The sequence below is a fragment of the Anthonomus grandis genome, chromosome 17 (assembly GCF_022605725.1).
Source record: "Anthonomus grandis grandis chromosome 17, icAntGran1.3, whole genome shotgun sequence".
NCBI classification, from domain to species: Eukaryota; Metazoa; Arthropoda; class Insecta; order Coleoptera; family Curculionidae; genus Anthonomus; species Anthonomus grandis.
In genome coordinates, this window is record NC_065562.1 from 2,365,928 (window position 1) to 2,388,962 (window position 23,035).

Sequence of the window (23,035 nt, forward strand, 5' to 3'; positions counted from 1 at the left end):
TCTAAAAAATTCAAATTATTATTTGTTTCTATTTCTAGTGTGAAAGAAATCTTAGGATGTATTTGGTTTAGCTTGTTTAAGAGTAACTGAGCCCTTACTGTGTCACAATTCCAGAAACAGAGACAATCGTTAACATATCTGTACCAATTGAAAATTTCTTTATTGTTATATAAGATAAGCCCATAGATGGGCCATCTGGCTGTTGGTAAAACGTATTATTAAAAAGGAAAAAATCTTGAGAAAGGCAGTGGTTAAGTAATGTTATTAGGGAAATAAGATTATTGCTATTTATTTTGTCCTTCAAGATATTTTTAATGATATTCACACTTTCAGATTTAGGCACTGTAGTTAAAAGATTAGTTACATCAAAAGAAACCAACAGATAATTATTAGGCAATTGTGAGTCTGCTATTTTATTTACAAGATCAGTAGAATTTTTAACACCAAATTTAGGGCAGAAAGCTGTTAAATTTTTTACCAATTTAAGGATATAATTGGATAAAAAGTAAATTGGAGTGTTGGTGAAACTAACTAACTACTGGTCTTATTGGAATGCCGATTTTATGTAACTTGGGTAAGCCGTAAAGACGTGGGGTTGTAGGTTTGCTGGATGAGAGGGTATATGGAGCATTATGTTCTTCTAAAAAACGGTCAAATTGTTTTATAATAGTGGAGATCTTTCTGACAAAGTTGTTAAAAGGACTGGACTTTAGTGGTTTAAAGTTGTTTAATTACAACAGTTTTTTATTTTGTTTTTAATGGATTTTAAGACTTTGTCTGGAGAATTTAATTAAGATTTTGATTTTTTAAAATTAGATTTAAATTTATGCAATATACTAAATAGGTCATTGCGAAGAGACGTTTTTAAATTGATATTGTTAGAAATTTGCTCAATAACTGTATCAAGCTCAACTGAAAATTGAAGTAAATCATTTTGGGAAATTTCTTTATTAAAGCAATGTTTTAAGCCTAGTTTGAGAAGATCCATTTCGGCTCTATCAAAATTGACGTTAGAAAAATTCTTTACCCTATCATGAAAAACAAATGCAGAGAATTTGTGAGAATTTTGTTCTTTCCTATGTTGAAGAAAATTCTTATGACTGATAAGATTATCCAATTGCTTAGTGATCATGGAAAAAGCATTTTATATATCCTAAGTTGAAACTTCTTTGAAAACAACTTTAAACCACTAAAGTCCTGTCCTTTTAACAACTTTGTCAGAAAGACCTCCACTGTTATAAAACAATTTGACCATTTTTTAGAAGAACATAATGCTCCATATACTCTCTCATCCAGCAAACCTACAACCCCACGTCTTTACGGCTTACCCAAGTTACATAAAATCGGCATTCCAATAAGACCAGTAGTTAGTTTTAACAACACTCCAATTTCCTTTTTATCCAATTTTATCCTTAAATTGTTAAAAAATTTAACAGCCTTCTGCTCTAAATTTGCTGTTAAAAATTCTACTGATCTTGTAAATAAACTAGCAGACTCACAATTGCCACCTTTTCACTACAGTGCCTAAATCTGAAAGTGTGAATATCATTAAAAATATCTTGAAGGACAAAATAAATAATAATCTTATTTCCCTAATAACATTACTTGACCATTGCCTTTCTCAAGATTTTTTCCTTTTCAATAATAAGTTTTTACCAACAGCCAGATGGCCTGGCTATGGGCAGTTGCTTATCTTCATTTTTGGCGGTGGATTACTTGGAATCAAATTTTATAATGACCGATAACAATAAAGAAATTTTCAATTGGTACAGATATGTTGACGATTGTCTCTGTTTCTGGAATCGTGACACAGTAGAGGCTCAGTTACTCTTAAACAAGCTAAACCAAATACATCCTAACATTTCTTTCACACTAGAAATAGAAACAAATAATAATTTGAATTTTTTAGACTTAACAATGCATAAATAATCAAATAGTTTAGAATTGTCAATATACCGGAAACCCATTAAAACAGACTACATAATTTCAAATGTTTCCAACCACCCTCACCAATACAAAATGGCTGCCTGCTTAATTGTTACATTCACCGTCTTTTAAGCATTTCTGTATCTAATTTTCAAAACGAAATAAATGTTCTTAAACAAATTGCTTATAATAAGAACTATGACCCCAAACTAATTCATATTTTAATCAGAAAAATAAAATTAGCTAAAATTAAAAAACAGATCTTTCCTGATGTTAAAAAAGATAGTAAATTCATATATCTACCATTCATTAATTCTCATCTAAATAACAAAATCAACAATAGCTTCATTAAACACCAATCAGAATTACAAATTTCTTATAAAATTAAAAACAACTTGGGTTCGATTTTGATCAATACCAAGGATAAACTGGACACATTATCAAAGAGTGGTATTTACAGATTGCAGTGTGATTCTTGTGATTGTTCATATGTGGGACGAACTTGTAGACCCTTAAAAACATGTCTGCATTTGGTAAACATATAAAATCTAATAACCATAATTTCAGTCCAAAGTCGAATTCTAAAATACTCCAACAGGTTACCTCTAATAACTATAACCAACTAGATTTTTTTGAGGACATTTATATCACCAACGAGCTCATAAAAAATCCCTCTTGTTTAAATATACAAGTGAACCTTAACAGACCTTATGTTCCATGACATAGGAGACTCCACAATTTAAAAAAAAATAATTTTTATAAGCATTAGCAATCTTCTAATTTAAAAGTTCACTTTTACATCCTTAAAGGATAACAATTTCCTTATCCGAACAAAAATTCACTGTTGTAGTTTAATTTGTGCTACCAATTTATAACCAACTCGCACTACCGCATATCATTTACGATAATGACATCTAGACCACCGATCTCTATCTACTACCACTCTGATAGGTTCGCAAAATATAAATATTAATTTTAAAGTAAAGTTAACTGTAGGCTAACGTAATTTGACATAATATTTCCTGCCATCTAAGAAACCACAATAAAATGTAAACAAAACACAAAGGAGACCAACGTTCTCCCCTTTTAAAATACTGTTGGTCCTGTTTAGTGTTCTGTATAGTCTTAAGTGTGTCTAAATGTTATCTATAATTTTAGTAATATCAAATGTGTTCCCACTATGGTCAACTTCTAGGCTTAACTGACAAGTGAGTACATTTCATTCGTTCGCCTTTAACTATAATGTTTTTACGCATATAACACCCAACTCATTTCAGTTAGCACTGATGATGGCTCATACGCCGAAAGCGCTCTGCTTAGCTTTTAAAAATAAATTGCTCTGAATACATCTGGTTTGATTAATTTATATTGTCCTTCGAGCAACACAGCCACTTCCCTCTTCTACATATTATTCAGGCTGCAGACTTAACTAGAATTACAAATAACTCCGCAACCTTAATAGATCATTATAATAACTAACGATTATAATTTATCTGAGACCTCACAAATATTTCCTTTGATCAGTGACCATGAAATAATTGGTGCTTATCTGACCTTAGCTAAAACCAGATCATTAACGACTGAAACCTCATGCTCCCGAAATTAAAATCAAGAAAACATAAATTAAATTATTGAGACTTTAGAGGGACAAGATTGGAATTAATCTTCTACAGATGTTAATGTGATTTATAATGACTTTTTGACCATCATACAGCATGCCATAGAAAAATATGCTCCACTCCAACAAAGACCAAGTAAATCTAAAAGGTATCTGTGGATAACAAATAAAGTAAAAAAAGCACAAAATATTAGAGATAACGCATATAAAAAATGTTGTATCCCTAGATTGGAAAATGACTGGGTTAACTATAAAAAAGAAAGAAATAATGTGGTTTCTGTTTTAAGAAATTAAAAGGAAAAATATTTCAACCAAAATATTGATGAGTGCAAAGGAAAATCTAAAAGGATCTAAATATTCTAATAGTGTGGAGGAGAATATTAACAACTTTTATGCTGACAGTTTACAAGAAATATCCGAAAGCATTGAAATCAAACAATGGAAATCAAATATTAATAGAGTGGAGTGTACTTTCTCATACTTTCAAGCCTTAACATTGTCTCAACTCAGAAAACTAGTGTATAATCTTAAAAACAAAAGCACTTGTGACAATAATCTGTTAATAAAACTTCCGTTTTTATTGTAGTGAATGCCTCAATAAAAACGGGAAATTTTCGAGCTAAATTAAAAAATAGTGTCATAGCTCTTATACCCAAGGTTTCAAAACCGTGTACAGTAAGTGACCTCCATCCTATCAACTTATTACTAGTTGTGGATAAAATTCTAGAGACGGTTGTTTGTGGACAGTTTTGGAGGACTATTTTGAGACTAAGGCCCGTTGCACACGAACCGATAAAATCGGAGTCCGATCTGGTAAGTTCCTTAATCGGAATCGGACAATAACACCTCTACAAAAGGACAAAGCGCTCCAAAAAATTTAGCTCGTGACGTCACGCGTTTGGGCCATGCACTTTGGGTTGATTTTCGGGTGAATTCAGCTGTTGACGCTGCCGTTGTTCGTCCACGGAAGGCTGCCTGCAACGCTGCCAGGCTTTGCAGATTGCCGTGAACGTTAGGATGCTCTATTACTATCTTAAAATAATTAAATCTATATCTTTAACTGCTCTTACTTTACAATTTAGTTAAAAAAAAGAGTGCATCCTTATTTCTCTTTTTATAATTTAAACTTCCATTTTTTCAAATGTTATCATTTATCTAATACCTTGTTACTTGCCAATAGGAGTTCTTTCTATATAAATCTGACAACGGCGCATCTACTAGTTGTGCCACCTGATGAAACGAGAGGTTAGGTTTATATTTATGTTTTGTGGTTGCCGGTATTTCTGACGAGATCCGCAGTAAACATTAGCTCATTTTTGTGTTTTTTTCCAAAAATCGGAACTGTTTATTTCCGCGAAACGTGTATGTTATATTTATGTAAACTCTTCGCGTACTTTTAAATCGCAAAATCGTATTTTCGGACTAGAAAAATCCTCGGAAAAACCGGTTCTCCGGCCCGCCGCGGTTTTATTTGTTTATATCAGACTTTAATACTTTAGTTCGTGTTTAATTTAATGTTTTTCTCCTAGTTCGGCTAGTTAATACCAAAGTGTAAATATGCTTCAAAAGTGTTGTGTTCCGGGTTGTAACGGAAACTATAAAAACGGACCTAAAGTGCATGTCTTCGGTTTTCCTAAGGATATAAATCTTAAGGCGAAAATAGGTAAAAGCCATACACAGAGATGACTTTAAGCCCACAAACAACATCAAAGTATGTGAAGCTCATTTGCCTGAAGGTAGTATAATAAAGAGTACTCAAGTTCAAGATTCCAACACAGGTAAAATTTTTACAATAGAATTACTAAAACCACTGCTAAAAGAAGACTGTACACCATCTATTTTTTTAAATTGCCCTAGTAATTTGTCAAAAACTATAAAACTACGGCCAAGTAAAGATGAAAGGTTTAAAAATATTGACGAGTTGAATTTAGCAAAAGCCCTTGAATTAAGCAAAATTGACTTTGGCGAGCATAAGAAACAAAATAATTTTGACAGTTTTGAAGAGTTATTGAAAAATTTTCTGCTTTTAAACTACCGACAGATTGCTTTACTGCTCACAGTGAGTCTGAAGACAGCAAAAAGCTAACAATTTTTAAAATTGAATACACACCTGGTCCATGCATTAATTGGGCAATTGTTTTTAATTTTAATTTAAATGTTGAAACTTTTTTATATAGCGAGCCAGTTTGTGTTTTAACATCAAAATTTAAAACTCCATATATTTCCCATAGTTTAGATGATTTATATGCAATACTTGAAGCAATAGACCTTACTATTATTACCCTGCCTTTGGAGGAAAATGTTACCAATAATGACAACCCCGACTGTGACTTAAATCCAAATACTGCTACCGAGACTGCTACCAATTCCCTTGGCAATACTATTCTCGATCATGTCAAACCATCAAATGACATAAATAAAATGAAATGTGTGTTCGATTTTGTGTCAAACATACTAAAAAGTTTTCAAAACATTGAAGACAACAAAATAGTGCGTGCTTTAGATTTTATTTGTGAACAATTAGCTTCACTTACAACTGCAATATTCAAGTAGTCTAATAATTTTGACTTCTATAATCTATACTATTAGTCCTCATGCGTACAAATATTTAAGAAATTATGGATCCCTAATTTTACCACATCATCAAACTATAATGGGTATTTGTAACAAACACATGACTGATCCCCACATAGATGAAGAAAAAAATGGTTTCAACTTATGCCCAAAATATGTTTAGTTTACTAAAGGATCATGAGAGATTTGTGACACTACTTTTTGATGAAATTCATATTGACCCTTACATGGACTATAAAAGCGGTAATATCACTGGAACATCAGTCAATAATAAGTCTCTAGCTTCCTCGGCATTTACTTTTATGATTACAAGTGTGTGTTCCAGCTTTAAGGAAGTAGTTCACATAGCTCCCATCTCCAAAATTACATCAGACATACTTCATAATTTTATTAAGACAATTATTGAAGATTTAGAGGAGATTGGGTACATAGTTTTTTGTGTTATAAGTGATAATAATGCCATTAACGGGAAAGTCATGAGTCATTGTTCAACTGCAGACCAACTTAGCATTGTTTATCCTCATCCCATAGATAATCAGAGACCATTATTTTACCCATTTGACACAGTTCACTTACTTAAATGTGTATTTAATAATTGGCTTAACTCTAAACCAGACCAAAAATTTTATTTTCCTGATTTTGACACTTCCAAGAAAAAATGTGCTTCTATTTCTGCAATTAAAAAATTACATGAACTGGAGTATGATAAACTTTTTAAGCTTTTAAAGTCAATATATGTATTTATGTCTATATAATATAACATTTTTTACTACTTGGTGGTATAAAAAAATTATTATAAATACCTAAATTCATATGTTGAATTTTGGCGCAGATGTAGGGGAGTTGGGAGTCTGCATTAAATAATACACCATAATATTTAACCTGACATTCAACCAGAACTAAAACATACCTTTGAATGTTTCCTGAAGTTTATTCTATTCCTAGCATTTTTAAAATAAGCCAAATATTGAGATATTAGCATATGAAATCCCTTGGTTTTTAAAAATCGGTGGCCCACATCGATGACGTCACGCGCCAAGCACTAAGGCCTTGTCTTTGAGTGGGTGTTGGCTTAGGTGGCTGATTGTCACTGAATTTAAACACTCCGGAACATCGTACGACTGATGGTATAGCTCGCTTGATGGGGTCGGTGGGTTTGAGTATTGAGAGATGTATGAATGAGGTGAATGCAGTTGTGACGTGACTGAGTTGGAGCTGGAGCCCACATGAATTGTTAATTTTGATTGTTTCCTAATTTCCTGATTTTTTTTCATGACAGTAATGCGGAAATCAAACTTTTCTTCTTCCGAAAATGTTCAGTGGATAGAAGCGAAGAAAAAAATGATTCATCTTCGTCTGGTTTTTCTGACAGTGCTTTTATTATGTCAGTTTCCAATTTATCAGGTTGGGTTTTCTTTGCCTTTTTTTTAGGATGATTTATGTGACTCTGTGGTGTTTCAAACGGAACTTGTGTATCTGTGTCATCAGACATTCCTTCAATTTCTTCATGTTCGGTTGCAGGAATACTAGATTCAGTTTTGTCCGTTTCAACATTTTCCATTAGAAATTGAAGATTTTCGTAATAAATGTATTTCTTTTTCGAGCCTTGACCACTCGTTTGTTTGAGTGATCTAACAGCGGCATGGCGAAGATTGTTCCATTTTACTTCAAAATAATCAAATCACCTGAAAAAAAATCACTAAATATAGATAAGTTCTATATCTTTGTGGCATATTCATAATACTTTTCCTCCTCAACCCCCTTTGGTGTGTTAGGCAAATTTGGATAGGTAAAGTAGGTAGTGGCGAAAAGCCCAAAAAAACTTGTAAGCACTAAATATAATTGTAAATACTAGGTTACTGTTACTAATAATAGGTTACATTTACAAGTAAATTAAATTTACTAAATTAATACAAGGCTTTTTCCAGTCAGAGTTGTAAATAAATAAAAATAAATAGGCATTGTACAAAATTATAAGTTAATTAATTAATTAATTTTTTTAGGTACCTAGCTAGTGGAAACACATTTCGAGACTTGCATTACACATACAGATTGGGAGAATCTACTATCCGAAATATTGTAAAATTGGTATGTCGCACTATATGGGCAACATTCCATGAAGAATATCCTCCCCTGCCAAACCAAGAAAAATTTTTAGAAATAGCTAATGGATTCAGGAAGACAGCACAATTCCCTAACTGCATCGGTGCAGTAGACGGGAAACATGTACGTGTGAACAAGTTTTCTGGTAGTGGATCAATGAATCTGAATTATAAAGATGTTAAGCAATGCACTGAAAAGGCAAATTATATTTTAATCTTTAAAATTGTGAACAACTTACAACCAGCCTATTTAAAGCCATATCTAACCGAGAGAACTTTCATGATCAAAATTTGAGGTCAAATAATCAATTTAACATCCCCAGTGTAATGACGACAGCTTTACAAAAATCGTTGTTTTACAGTGGAATTCAATCTTATAATTGCTTGCCTGAATGGGTGAAAAATGCAGATGCACTAAAGAGTTTTAATAAAAATCTTATGGTGTAATTAAGCAACTAACTATTAATGATAATTACATTAAGTATAGATATTATTATTATGTAATAGCTTTAAGCTAGCCAAGTGCTAAATAAACATTTACTTATTTATTAATTTATTTTAGAAATGGTCCAACATACTACACTAAATAATAATTTTTAGTATTTGTTAATACACTGTTACAATTTTTTCTGCTCAAATTATTATATTATGCTTTATGCACTTTTATATGTGTAATAATACATTTTATTATCTTAATGTCTTTTTGAAAATAATGGGTACATGGGTACAACAAGTACCTTGTTATGTCACTATGCATCTGTTAATAAAAACATAGGAAACTTGAACCCTTGCGTGAACTTGACCCTGATATTTCAAAGGAAACATGCATAATAAAACCATAAAATTATGTTATAACTGCAGCAGCGGCAAAGTACTAAAAATAATCATTTTATTTATTATCACATTTCTGTGTGCAACCGTGAACTTTAAATTTTACATTGGATATTATTCATCTCCATTTCAAATAGCACCTGCAATGGATGATGGGCATCTGTTAATTATTTTTGAAGGTTTAATATTACTCTATTTATTCTTTATTATCCAAAAAAACTTTAAAAAAATATGTTGGTGCTTGGTGGTTTTGTTCCTGAAATACAAGGTGAAATTGAAAATAATAGCCCTGATAAGCAGAAAAAAAATTGAAAATTGCTTATAATAGATATTTTTATATAAAAGTCAGTGGCGTATTTAAAAGAAAATTTTAGAGCATCGTTTTTAGGATTCTGTATATTCGTTCAGTCCGGTAAAATCAGCGTGTTCAAAGTGTTCTTTTGCAATGGTTGGCGCGGCCAAAGTTTACTGAATAAAATACGTAAAGTATTTTATTCAGTAAACTTTGGCGCGGCCCTGCAAATTGAACCTGTGAACTGCAAGAATGGGTGGAAATCGTAAGATCTATAAATGTGGTGCATGTAAAAGCAATGTAACCAAAACTCAGTCATCAGTGCAATGCACAAAATGCAAGAATTGGTTGCATGTTGGGTGTACAGGGCTTACAAATCTAGAATTAGAAGTCATACATACACTGAATAATCATTTTTATTGTAATAATTGAAAAGCCTCAACACAGCAAGAAGTAAGAAAATCAATGGACCTTACCAGGACTGATATTCATGAATCCAATATTTTTCTCTTATTGAGTCCCACCTTCGTTATGGCTTGCCTTTTTGGGGTTTAAGCAACAAGGGATTATTAAACATAATTTTTGTGATTCAAAAAAAGGCAGTTAGATACCTATGTTCCACTGGGTTAAGAAATTCTTGTAAACCTCTCTTTATATCTCAAAAAATCCTAACTCTTTTTTCTCTTTTTATCTTAGAAACAGCTACTCTTTTAGAGCTCAGACAAATTTTAGAAGTTAAGAGATTCAAAAAAAAATTTTAATCACTTTTATTATCCAGGGCATATTATAGCCTTGACGATTTTTTTAATGATACCTTTTGACCTGTGCTCTGACATCATTTGAGTGTTTTAGTTTTGTTTCCTATTAAATAATTTAATTTACTTCTTCTAAATTCTGTTTTATTGACAGCTTTATTTATTTTTTAATGAAATTTATCAAAAAGATGCTTTTTTTTCTCAATCTGTTTTGGTATGATTAATTTTGGTAATGTATGTAAATTTTATGGTAAAGTGTTTTAGATGTTATGTTTGTTTGAAATTTGAAATTTAAAGTGAATTTGGAATTTTTTAGTTTTTAGGATGCTTGTACACAAGATTTTGTTGTCTTACGTAATATAGCACATTTTCTTTCTTTCTTTCTTTCAAGGATAACGGCAAGGATGGTTTTCTCGATTGTATAAATGATTTAAGGAAGGTAATATGTGAGCTCAGAAGTGACTTGAAAGGTTTATGCTAAACAGTATGAAGCACAAAAAGAAAAAAATATAATGTTTAGCAAGGAAATTCTAGCACTAAAAAAGGATAGCAAGAACATATGAATAAAACTACATAGACTTAAAGGACAATCTCTAAACAAGAACATTGAAAATAGAGCTAACAATGGGAATAATAATAATAGGCTTATTAAATATATAAATGTACAAGTATGAATGCATGAACTGTATTAGATCCATGCAACTAAACTATAAAAGTCAAAGTCAAAGTCAAAATATACTTTATTTGCTAAGTTTACAAACTTGTGCTAAAAGCTTCCTAATCCTAGAATTTATAATACAAGTATTTATTTGGTTATACAGGATAGAGGACAAAAACAGAATACAGAATCGATTTTGATTGTACATAGAAGCATATTTTATATAATCAAAGAAAAAACCAAAAAAGAAGAAAAGAAAAGGCGAGAACCAACATAAAACAAGAATAATAAAAAAAAAATAATAAAATAAATCTGATCAACAGATATATAATTAATTTTAAATATTAAAATGAGTCGTTAAAATACTCTTCAATGCTGTAGTAAGCTTTTGGTAACATCACTTTCTTTAGTTCTCTCCTAAACTTTTTAAGGTCTGTAACAGTCCTAATCGAAAAAGGAACATGATTAAATATTTTACGACTAATAAATATAAGAGAGTTTCTCGTAAGTGAGGAGGTGGGGATTGGAAGAGATAAGTAGCTCACTTAACGAGTATTATGACTGGTGCAGGATGGTGGACTTACGGACTTATGTATGACTGTTGCAGTCTTTAATATAAAGAGTGACTGTTAACTGTTAAAATTCTTTCAGCTACAAAAAGAAGTTTACAAGAGACTCTCAGAGTTCAGACCAACACCACACAGATACCTTAATGCTTTTTTCTGAATTGTAAAAATTATGTTAAGGAGTCCCTTGGAGCACAAACCCCAAAATGGCAACCCATAACGGATATGAGAGTCTATTAAGGCGAAATAAACTAAACGAGCAAACAACCCCCCAACTCATGCCTGGCAACCCTGACTGCAAAATAACCAGAAGAAAGTTTAGCAGCGAGGCCCAAAACGTGGTTGTCAAACCTTAAACTCTCATCAATGAAGAGGCCGAGAAATCGACAATAATCCCTACCATGTAGAGGGCTCTGCTCATCAAACAAAAACCCCTCTACATTACACTTAAAGCCCAGAACAAAAGTCTTATCAACATTGAATACAAGCTGATTGCAGATGCACCACTCTTTCATTTTGTGAAGGTCCTCTACTATGAGAGATCTGACTACTTTTTGATCTTTGTTATGCCACAGAATGGTAGTATCATCGGCAAACTGAACCACTAGTCCATGCAGTGATAGAGAGCTTAAGTCATTAACGTATAATAAAAATAAAATAGGACCCAACACTGACCCTTGAGGTACACCACATTTAAGATGTGCTATCCCTGTCGAAAATCCAGACCACCCTCTGGGTGCGGCCAGACAGGTATGATTTCAACCACCCCAAAGCCACTCCCCTAAATCCGTAAAAATCAAGCTTTGACAGCAGTATTCCATGATCCACACAATCGAAGGCCTTGGACAGATCACAGAACACCACTGCTGCAGCCTCCTTGGAGTTCATAGATAGATAAACACTCTCCAAGAATCTGAAAATGGCATCCTGCGTGCCCTTAGATGACTGAAATCCATACTTATTAGGGGACAGCACATTGTATTTGGTCAAAAAAGAGACAATTCTCTTTTTTGCAAGCCGCTCAAGAACCTTGGAGAGGGTAGACAAAATTGATATGGGACGGAAGTTAGAGGGTCAGTCCAAGCTACCACCCTTATGAAGAGGGATAATCATAGCTTCCTTTAAACAGGATGGGAACTCGCCCTGAAGAAATGACTGATTGATTGCCCAAACCAAAGCACCTAAAGCGCTCGCAAGCAGAAGTGACAGCAGATGTGAAGAGATACCATCGGAACCTGAAGACCTATGATTCTTCAAGCACTGAATTGTTTCAAGGACCTCGGTGGCATCTACAGGGTGGAAAAAGAATGATTGGTTGATAGCATTCCGATTAAGATACTGCAATGGATCGCCGTCACTGGGAACTGCTTCCAGTAACTTCTCAGCAATATTAGAAAAATAGTCACTGAAATCATTGGGCCCCAAGTCCGATTCAATCAACCGCCGAAGAGAAGACTGCCTACATTTGTTAATGATTAACCAACTTTCCTTCTGTCTGTTACCGGACGAATCTAAGCGCTCATTGTAATACAGTTCCTTTCTGACTCTTATCAGATGCCTATAAATTTTTCGATAATCCTGAAAATAAGACCTGATGAATTAAGAATTGCTCTATAATAAAAAAAGTAGTGAGTTTGAGAAAATAAATAGTAAAAAAATCAAAACTAAATTAGGATAAGAATCAAAAATTAATTTAACTCAAAACAGCAGAAAAAAAATGAGTAAATAAATGTATTCAAACTAATAACTAAGAACTAAATAACCTAGCCTCCCTCACTATTAAAAATAAAAGTTAGGCCGCAACTTTTACTGTTAATTTTACTTAGCTCTAACTATTTTAATTTTAAACTTTTTAACTTAATCTTAATTCTAGTACTATCCTTAAATCGACGACCTTATATTACTTATGTAATCAAAAGAGCAATAAATGAATTTGAATAAAAACTTATTATCATAAAAAATATAAAAAAATTAAACATTGGATTACATATGGTATTATATATTTAGTGTATATTTGCATATATTCAGTGAGAGTGAAACTTTCTTTCCTAATATTTGAAAGATTACATCCTTCCCTTATTTCAAGAATATTTATGGAACTATTACATATCTAAATCATATTGAAAAAAATATTTAATACATATCTTTGATTATTCTTCTTAGGTGTTGATAATTTGTAATTTTATTTTGATTGACTACCAACAACTTTAGTGTTTTATCTTTAAAAAAATTAAAATACTCTGGCATCAAATGCTCATATATCAGTAACTAAAGAGATATAGGATTCAGATTTGAAATCCAAATAGTTACTTATCCAATACCATTTAACCCCTGTTTACCTAATATGCGCCGTAAAATCGCGATGGTTACGATTTTGTTATTGTCGCTTAGGATAATTTTTTTACCCCTACTCGTCGCCTAACGGTGATACAATCTTGTAAAGACATGTTTATTTTGTCATTCCACTAGTTTTCATGGTATTGCAAGGTGCCTTACCGTCCGTTTACGCAATACTTATCAGCAAATTATTATCAGTTTATTTACCCAATTTGCTCTGGTAATCCATTCCTATACTTACTTTTGCTGCATTTGAGTACAAGATGTAAATAGTGTCAATTTTAAGGCCATTTTTTAGCCAATTAGAAGATTTTTAACATTTTTCAGTGTCTTTGTATCAAAAATTCGTGTTAAGATTAAAAAGTTTGTTTTACATTTTTTTTCTATTATGAAAGTTGTTTCTTTTTATTTAGATGGCCCATTCAAGAGCTATTCTATGCTACCACATAGCCATGATGGTTTTAAAAAATGTCGACGCGGCAACTCAAAATAATCCTGACATCGCAACGGACAACGACATAGGAAACTACGTTCCACTTAAGCCTGTAAATTTAAATGATCTGGGGGAAACTGCTAATAAAGCTTCTTTTATTCGTAATATTGAAAAACCAATCATGCCAAATAAATTGGTAGACTATTCATCCAGTTCAGAATCAAAAAACGATGAAAATAAAACTCCTAAAAACAATAGACGCGACTCTGACAAATATTCTTTTCATGAAGAAAAAGATTCCGATATGAGCTTTTCTGATTCAGAAGGTGAGATATCAGATGGATGTGCAGCAAACTAACGGAGCAAGAGCGACATGAGAATATTATTGGGGTTTAGGCAGTCGTTCCAAACAAAGGGTTTGGCTTCTATCATGGCTAAAAGAACGAGAAGTAAAAAGAAGACGAGTAAATGACGTTAACCTTAGTAGAAGAAATAAAACCTTCATTTACACAATAAAATGGAATGAAAAGGAAATTAAGGTTTGCCAACAATTTATTCTAAAAACCCTTTGGATCTCACAGATGACTTTACGCTATACTAAGGAAAATGCAGTAACTGGAATATTTCCCAAAGTCGATCAAAGAGGCAGACACAACCCACCTCATAAAACTTCAATTGAAGACAAAAATGAAGTTCATGACTTTATTAAAAAGTTACCCGCAGTTGCATCACATTATTGCAGATCAAGCACAACTAAAAAATACTTACCCAGAGAACTAAGAAATGTATATTATTTATATCGGCTTTTTGCAAAAGAGCAATTACAGTCTTGTAAAGTAAAAACTAATGTATCACTAAGAGTATGATGATCTTGGTTTAGTGGTTGGTGGTTGCCTGGAGAGTGACAGAGAGTCTGTGCTTTCTCTGGCCAACTGCTTTAGCTTCTATAACTTTTTCCAGGTAAATGGGGTTCTAAATACCAATGGGGTTGCCTTGGATCTCATATTAGTAGCTCAGATTTAATTAGTGTTGAACATGCAATAGACAAAATTTTTGAGAATAGCTTACACCATACAGCAATTAGTTTTGACCTTTATTGTGCAGAAAATTCTGATGATATGATATATGAGGAATATTTTTATGATTTTGGTAAGGGAGATTACATAGCAATTAACGATTGTCTTGCTGGGATAGACTGGAATCAATTGTTTTTGGGAGAGACATCTATTGATGTCATAGTTTTAATTTTCTATTATGTGATCTACTCCTCAATAGAAAGGTTTATTCCTCTAAAGAGGTACAAAAGTTCTTCTTTTCCATCTTGGTTTTCTTCAGAGCTTCGCAGTTTGATCATAAGAAAGAAACAAATTCACAAAAAGTTTAAAATTAGTGGTCAACAGCAGGATTATGATGAATTTGTATTGTTGAGACAACAATGTGAGTACTTAAGAGAGTTGTGCTATCAACAATACATTAATAAGGTGGAAATTAATCTACCTGATAATCCAAGGTACTTCTGGTCATATATTCAAAATAAAAGAACTGGTTTTAGCCTTCCCTCCAGAATGACATACAATAACAGGATTAGCATGAATATCTCGGATATGTTTGCAGAATACTTTTCATCCGTCTATTCGGATGAGCAAGTCAATGACATACCATCTTTTGATTTTGATAAATCAATTTGTCTGAGCACTTGTCACAACTCTGTCAACGCAGGATGTTTATGAGGTTATTACTTCCTCTAAGAATAAGCTTTGCACTGGACCAGATGGGATTCCGGCATTCTTCCTAAAGAAATGTGTTTGTGTTCTTACGAAACCAATACTGTTCATTTTTAACAAATCTCTAGGTACTGGTTCTTATCCCACTCTCTGGAAGAGAAGTTTTCTAAAACCCATTTTTAAATCTGGTAGTAGAAATGAAATTTCCAATTATCGGGCTGTGTGTAACCAATCTGAGTTGCCAAAACTGCTTGACTTCCTGGTTAGTCATAGGATTGCCTGGAGTTTTAAATCTTTATTTAATCCTGAGCAATTTGCAATACCTCTACTGCTGCTTGGAGAAGGGACTTCAGGTTGACTCAATATATACAGATTTTTCCAAAGCTTTTGATTGGGTTAACCATGGGGTACTCTTGCAGAAGCTTAGGGCTTTAGGTATTGTGGGGCCTCTTCTTCAGTGGATCTCGGGATTCATCAGAGGTAGAACCCAGATTGTTAATTTTGCAGGTACATGTTCCTCTGAAATTTTGGTGCCATCTGGGGTGCCACAGGGCTCTCATTCTGGCCCTGTTTTGTTTTGCCTCTTTTTGATTGATTTTTGGAAACTTGAAAATTGTCGTGTGCTAATGTTTGCTGATGATGTGAAGCCATTTAGGCTTATCACATCCCTTTCTGATGCTGTGCTCCTGCAAAAAGATCTCAATTTGTTCTTTGATTGGTGCCACTTGAATAGAATGTCCCTTAATATCAATAAGTGCCATAAGATTACTTTTTCTAAGCAAAGAAACCCTATTGCTTTTCTTTATAAAATAAATAATGTAGCAATTGGTGTCAAAACAGAGGTTTCTGACTTAGGAATATTTATTGACTCCAGGTTGTCTTTTAAAAGTCACATCAATCACGTGACTCATAGGGCAATGAAAATGCTGAGTTTTATCCAACGGTCTACAACTGATTTGTCTTTGTTTACTTTTAGATTACTTTATTGCTCTCTTGTTAGGCCCATCTTGGAGTATGGCTCAATTGTGTGGTCCCCGTCATATAACTGCTACATTGAGCAGATTGAAAAAACTCAAAATACATTTTTAAGGGTGGCGGCTTTTAGATGTGGTTATAGGAGACAGGAGTATTACTATCAGTGGGTCAGGGATAACCTGAACTTACCCACATTAGAGTCACGAAGAACATTACTCGACTTATGTTTTATGCATAAGGTTTTAAATGCTACTGATTGTCCCAAGTTATTGTCCCTTTTTAAACTTAGAGTGCCTTCCAGATTGAATAGACAATCAGAAATATTGTCAGTCCCATTCCACCATACCAATTATGGCATTAATGAGCCAATTACATGAATGACTCGAAGTGCTAATGGTCTGTCAGGACAGATAAACTTTTTTGACTCTATGATAACATCTTTTAAGGGGCAGTTAAAGAATACTATTTCATAGAGGGCTTTAATTAATTAACTCATCTACACCTTTCACTGATTTATAAATAGTTTTGTATCTGAATATATATGTTTGTATGGGTATGCTATGTAATACTTTTGTAAATGGATTCCGTTAATAAATAAATAAATAAATGTATTCAGGAAAATTTTCAATAATGACTTTAATATTGAGTTTCACCTTCCCAAAAAGGATAAATGTGTTCTGTGCGAATCTAGAAAAGACAAAGACGACAAATACAGTGAACAGACGAAAAACAATGAAAAACACAAAGTCACGGTCTCACAACATTTACTTAAAGCTACACATGTTTCTCTCTATTCAGAGCATCATCAGGCCTAAAACAATAATAATTAGTATTGAAAGAAAAAAAGAGGACATTAAAAAGACCAAAACCTTAAAAAGCCACTAATGTTGGCAAAACATTAAATAAACATACATTTAAGGTTAGGATGACTATACAGTTATTTAGAACCAAAAAATAAAAAATTGCAAAATAATATCACACCTATTGGGAATCGAACCCGCGACAACAAGCTTACAAGCCAGAGATTATAACCTATGGGCTACTGGAACACTGAGAAGAAGTTCAAAACATTTGTTGTTAAGCCAAGGCATTTTAACACAATATTAAACTTATTTCAGTTGGAAGAAATTATGTAAATATAAAATTGATTAAATAAGATTATTAAAAATAAGGTTGGGTTTAAAATTAAATACGTCGTTAACACAGACAAGAACAGGACTCTTCTTGGCTTTAGTAATTAATTAATGTGCTTTATTGATTTATTAAATTTAGTTTTTTTTTTCTTTCAATACTAATTATTATTGTTTTAGGCCTGATGATGCTCTGAATAGAGCGAAACACGTGTAGCTTTAAGTAAATGTTGTGAGACCGTGACTTTGTGTTTTTCATTGTTTTTCGTCTGTTGTATACGTCGGTCTCTTTGTGAAAAATGGATGAGATTTTCTTATAAATACAGTGAAGCAGATGAAGTGAAGTACCAATTTCTTATCAAAGAAAAAGATGAGTGCAAACAAAACTTTTTAGCAGACCAACAGATCACAAAAGAGGATGATAGTTTTCTGTGTGCAAATTACGACCTTCAAAAAGTTTTTGGCGATAACATGCTTCTATACTATTCACGAAAGTATTCAATTTACAATGAAACGGTTTATCAAAGCGGAACAAGAAAAGCTTATTGCTATTTATGGGGTGAAGTAGATGGAAACCGAGGCATTAATGAAATTTGCACCGTTCTTTATAAACATTTACTGGAACTATGCAATAAGCACATTATACCAAAATAATTCGCGGACGAGTATAAAAAATTTGAAGTCAAGGGCCAAGTTCCACATATTTTAACTAAAACAGACGACGAAGAGCAACGACGATCTTTAATATTTTTTTTCATACAGTTATTATATAAATACGTTTTTTGAATACATAATTTATATTTACAAAGAATTTGATATTACTCGTTTTAAAAATTTAAATCCCAAAAAACAACGTAAGCTCCATCATAACTCTATCGTAACCCAAAAATAAATAATTGACAATTTAAAAAAGGTATTAATAAAATGTTGTAAGTGACAAATATATCCGAAAAATTGTAAAATTTTACAAAAAAATTATTTTTAAAGTTATCTAAATTACTTTAGTTCAGAAAAAAAAGACAACAAATTTTATTAAAAAATAGAAGAGAAAAACATTTCTTGTAAAATTCGAGGAAAGTCGCTTACGATGTTTTGCCAAAAATCCATTGATATGTCAAAAGAATATATAGCAAATTTAATTTGTTTAACTTAAAGAGTAAAATAGTTATTAAGTGTTCCTTTTTTCCTGTGTCACACGGTATTTATATTGCCACTCAAATGAAGTTTGACATTAAAATAAGACATTTGAACAATAAATTCAACTGAAATGAGTTAACAACAATTTCAAAACAGCAGAGTTCCGTTTCATTCTTATTTTATTTAAATATGATACCTTCCTTGATATTTTGGTGAATGGTTCTTCAAAATTCAAAAGAAAATGTTTATAAATAAAGCCATTCACAAAAACAAACTATGCGGCACGCATACAATCGAACATTCAGATGAAGTGAATTTGCGCCGACGCCGCGCAGCGCTGCCGTGCCGTAGTGTTTTGATTTTTACGTCACGTGAGAGATAAATGTTTTGGTTCATAGAAATTTTGTAAACGTACTGAAATCATCGCAATCTGTCGCAATAAATAGACAATGCGGGTGATACGTAACAAAACTATTTAATAAACAAATAATGGAAAGGCTAAAACCACCTCTTACCTTAACGTAAATATTGGCGAAGTAAATCGTTAGGCACACTGCCTAAGTATTATAATAAATTAACTCCTAAAGTAAGTTCCTCAGTGTATATCCCTATATATGATCACTCATCACATACACAAACACCTAACACACCTTAATGTAGCAACTGTAATAAATTAATTCCAAGTAAAGTTTCCACGGGGGTCAGGTAAAAAAAACCCACTAGCCATACGCCGTCACCACCAAAAAGAACTCGGGAAAACGATCGGTGCGACGAGGGGCACCATAATAATAACACCACATGCCACGTATTTTCGCTAACAAAAAAAAAACAACCGTTCAAGTCTCCCGTACACCGTATGTTTCACGGGTTTATTTAAACATTTTATAGAATGTAAACACCACGCGAACCGAGCACGTATTTGAGTCGACTGAAAGCGAATTATCGAATTCGTATTGCGGCTCTCGGTTTAGGTGATTTTATGTGTGTGAAGAAAGAAGGATAGATAGAGAGACGGGCACGAAGCGAGAGACCCGAAAAGTTCGACGGTGTTGCCAATGTAGCGGAATTTCCGCTAAATTTTGAGGAATTTTATTTAAAAAATACACTCCTGGACAAAATTATCGCACCACTTGATTTTCAGAGATTTTCTTTTTAAGAAAGATAAAAAAAAATTAATAAATAAACATTCTTAACTATGCATTATTTATTACCAAAAAAAATTATATTCTATTTAACAAAACGAGATTTAAGTAATTATATTCAATACAAGGAAAAAACATCGATTTTCACTAACTTCAATTTTGATACAAAAATAAAAAAATAGACCCAAGAAAAACAATAATGAATTCTCAATATCGTGTATTGCCACCTCTAGCTGCAATGACCGCTTGAAGTCTTCGCAGCATTCCTCGTATCAAATTTTGAAAACTTTCCTGCGGAATGTTTTCCCACTCCTCACGAGCAGCATGTTCCAATTCAGCCAATGTTCGGGGAGGAGGATTTCTTTGCCAAATGCGCCGGTTTAACATGTCCCAGGCATGTTCTATAGGATTCAAGTCGGGGCTACGGGGCGGCCAGTCTAAAGTGGTAATTCCCACATCATTAATGTATTCAATAACATCTACAGCCACGTGAGGGCGAGCATTATCATGCATAAGTAAGAAATCCGTTCCTATGAATGGCGCAAATGGAACTACATGTTCTTCTACCACTCACTCTGCCTTAAAAATAGTATCAAAAACTATACCTTGTATGGATATAACATGGAATAGTGGACCTCTGGAACACAACAAAACTTTTTTAGGCCAAACTCAGTTGGAGTCCATTTTGCTTTAGCCCTTTTAAATATTCAGTCAGTCAGAAATAAATCTGATGAACTCTCTTTATTTTTAGCATATGAAGATAACCCTGTCATTGTTGTTTTGACTGAACATTGGCTCAAACAGGGTGAACCTTTTTTCATAGAAAGTTATGCTCTTGCATCCATCTATTCCCGTACTCAGTATAATCATGGTGGAACTTTGATATTAATAGAGAATAAGTTTTTAGAAAGATATAACTTTGTTGATATAACCAAGTTTGAGTATCTCCTGGAAGAAAAAACTTTTAAATTTTGCATTGTTTATTCTAAAGAATTAAATTTGTACATTTTAGGCCTTTACAGGTCACCCTCGAGTAATTTTAGTAGTTTTATTGATAAATTATATAACATTTTAAGCCAAATATCGGTAAATGCATCACTAATATTGACAGGTGACATTAATGTAAATTTTTTAGACTGCAATAACTCTAACAATCATTTGTCGATACATAGAGTGCTGAAATCTTTTAATTTAAGTTTGCATGTTGACCAACCTACTCGCATCACTTACTAATTCAGCATCACTTTTAGATTATGTTTGCTCTACTCTCTGTGAAACGCAGGTTGCATGTAGAATTGTAAATGCCGGGTTGTCTGATCATGAGGCCGTATTATGTTCCTTTCTTCTAAGTGAAAAAAAGTGTACCTCAAGAAAAAAAAAGTGCGGAAGGTTGTTCACTAGAAAAAATTTCTGTAAGTTTAAAGAATGTTGTAATTCAATAGACTGGAATGGTATCCTACTTAACAACGGTGATCCTTTAGAGAGTTTCCATTCAACTTTAGTGGATGTTTTTGAGGCAACTTTTCCCATGGTGACAATTAGGGAAAAAAGGAGAAGACCCTGGTATAGCAGGGGTCTATTAGTTTCTGGTAAAAATCTTCGGTGTTTGCACTCCATAAGAAGGTTTGCCTTGGACAACTCCAAATTCATATCCTACTTTAATAGATATCGCAAAAATTACCGTGATACAGTGAAATTGGCAAAAAACTTATACTACTCAAGTAAAATAAACCAATCAAGAAATAAGTCTAGAGAGTCTTTTTGAAAATTGTTAATGACTTATGTGGCGAACATGGGAACCCTTCTGTTTCTAATAGCACGGTGTCGGCCGAAACACTCAATCATTTTTTCCAGGGTGTTGCTTTGGGTCTATCAATATTATTGCCTCAGTCTGTTGGAGATCCTTACACAACATTAAGGTGCCTGAAACATTTTTCTTTAGACCAACAGATTCTAGTGAAATAATGGAAGCTCTATCCTCAATGAAAAATAAGAACTCCTCTGGATGGGATGGGCTGTCACTAAAGGTCCTAACAGCGCTACCGCTACCAACCCTTGATTCTTTGGCTGAGGTGTTAAATGTTTCACTTTCAAGTGGGTCCTTTCCACATTTACTCAAGGATGCCTTGATTATACCATTATTTAAGGGTGGAAACTATGATGACCCATCAAATTTCAGACCCATAGCCCTGCTTCCCACGCTTGGCAAGCTTGTAGAAAGATTGGTAAAAACTAGGATGATGGAATTTCTGAAACGGCATAATGTTCTTAACCATCAGCAATTTGGATTCCGGACGAAACTGGGTACATCTGATGCTATTTTCAATTTTTTAGAGAGTCTGTACATGAGGTTGAACGCTGGGGAGAGTGCCGCGGCGGTGTTCTGTGACTTATCTAAGGCGTTTGACTGTGTAAGTCACAGAATACTGCTACAGAAGCTAGAAACCTATGGATTCAGAGGAGTTGCTCTCGACTGGTTTCGTTCTTACCTATCTGGAAGAACACAAAGGGTATTCTTTGACAATGATATGTCATCCCGTCTGAATATGGACGCTGGTGTACCCCAGGGTTCTGTTCTTGGACCAATATTGTTCCTGCTATATGTCAATGATATCTCTCAAATTCCAATTAGGGGCAAATTTACTATCTTTGCGGATGATACAACATTACTTTGGCATGACACTGACATCAAGAAATTAAGGAATATTGTTGATGAAGATTTAATTCTTGTAAAGTCATGGTGTGAATCTAATAGATTAACTTTTAATATTTCTAAAACTAATATTTTAACTTTTAAATGTAACCTTGGAACTGTCACTTTGCAAAATGAAACAA

General features: G+C 33.1%; 1 protein-coding gene and 1 long non-coding RNA gene across 5 annotated transcripts in view; one reads left to right on the forward strand and one right to left on the reverse strand.

The window, feature by feature from the left end:
* The window catches only part of LOC126746095 (retinal guanylyl cyclase 2-like), a 407,445-nt gene extending 387,424 nt beyond the window's left edge, over nt 1–20,021 (reverse strand). For all 4 annotated transcript variants that reach the window (XM_050454204.1, XM_050454203.1, XM_050454205.1 and 1 more), the window contains exon 1: nt 19,574–20,021. The gene's annotated coding sequence lies outside the window, so the exon portion shown is untranslated. The remainder of the gene's footprint in view (nt 1–19,573) is intronic.
* Nucleotides 4,108–14,882, forward strand: LOC126746108 (uncharacterized). Its single transcript, XR_007663792.1, has 3 exons — nt 4,108–4,357; nt 8,122–8,344; nt 14,073–14,882. It is a non-coding gene; the product is annotated as an uncharacterized LOC126746108 (long non-coding RNA).
* Nucleotides 20,022–23,035: the final 3,014 nt, after the last annotated feature.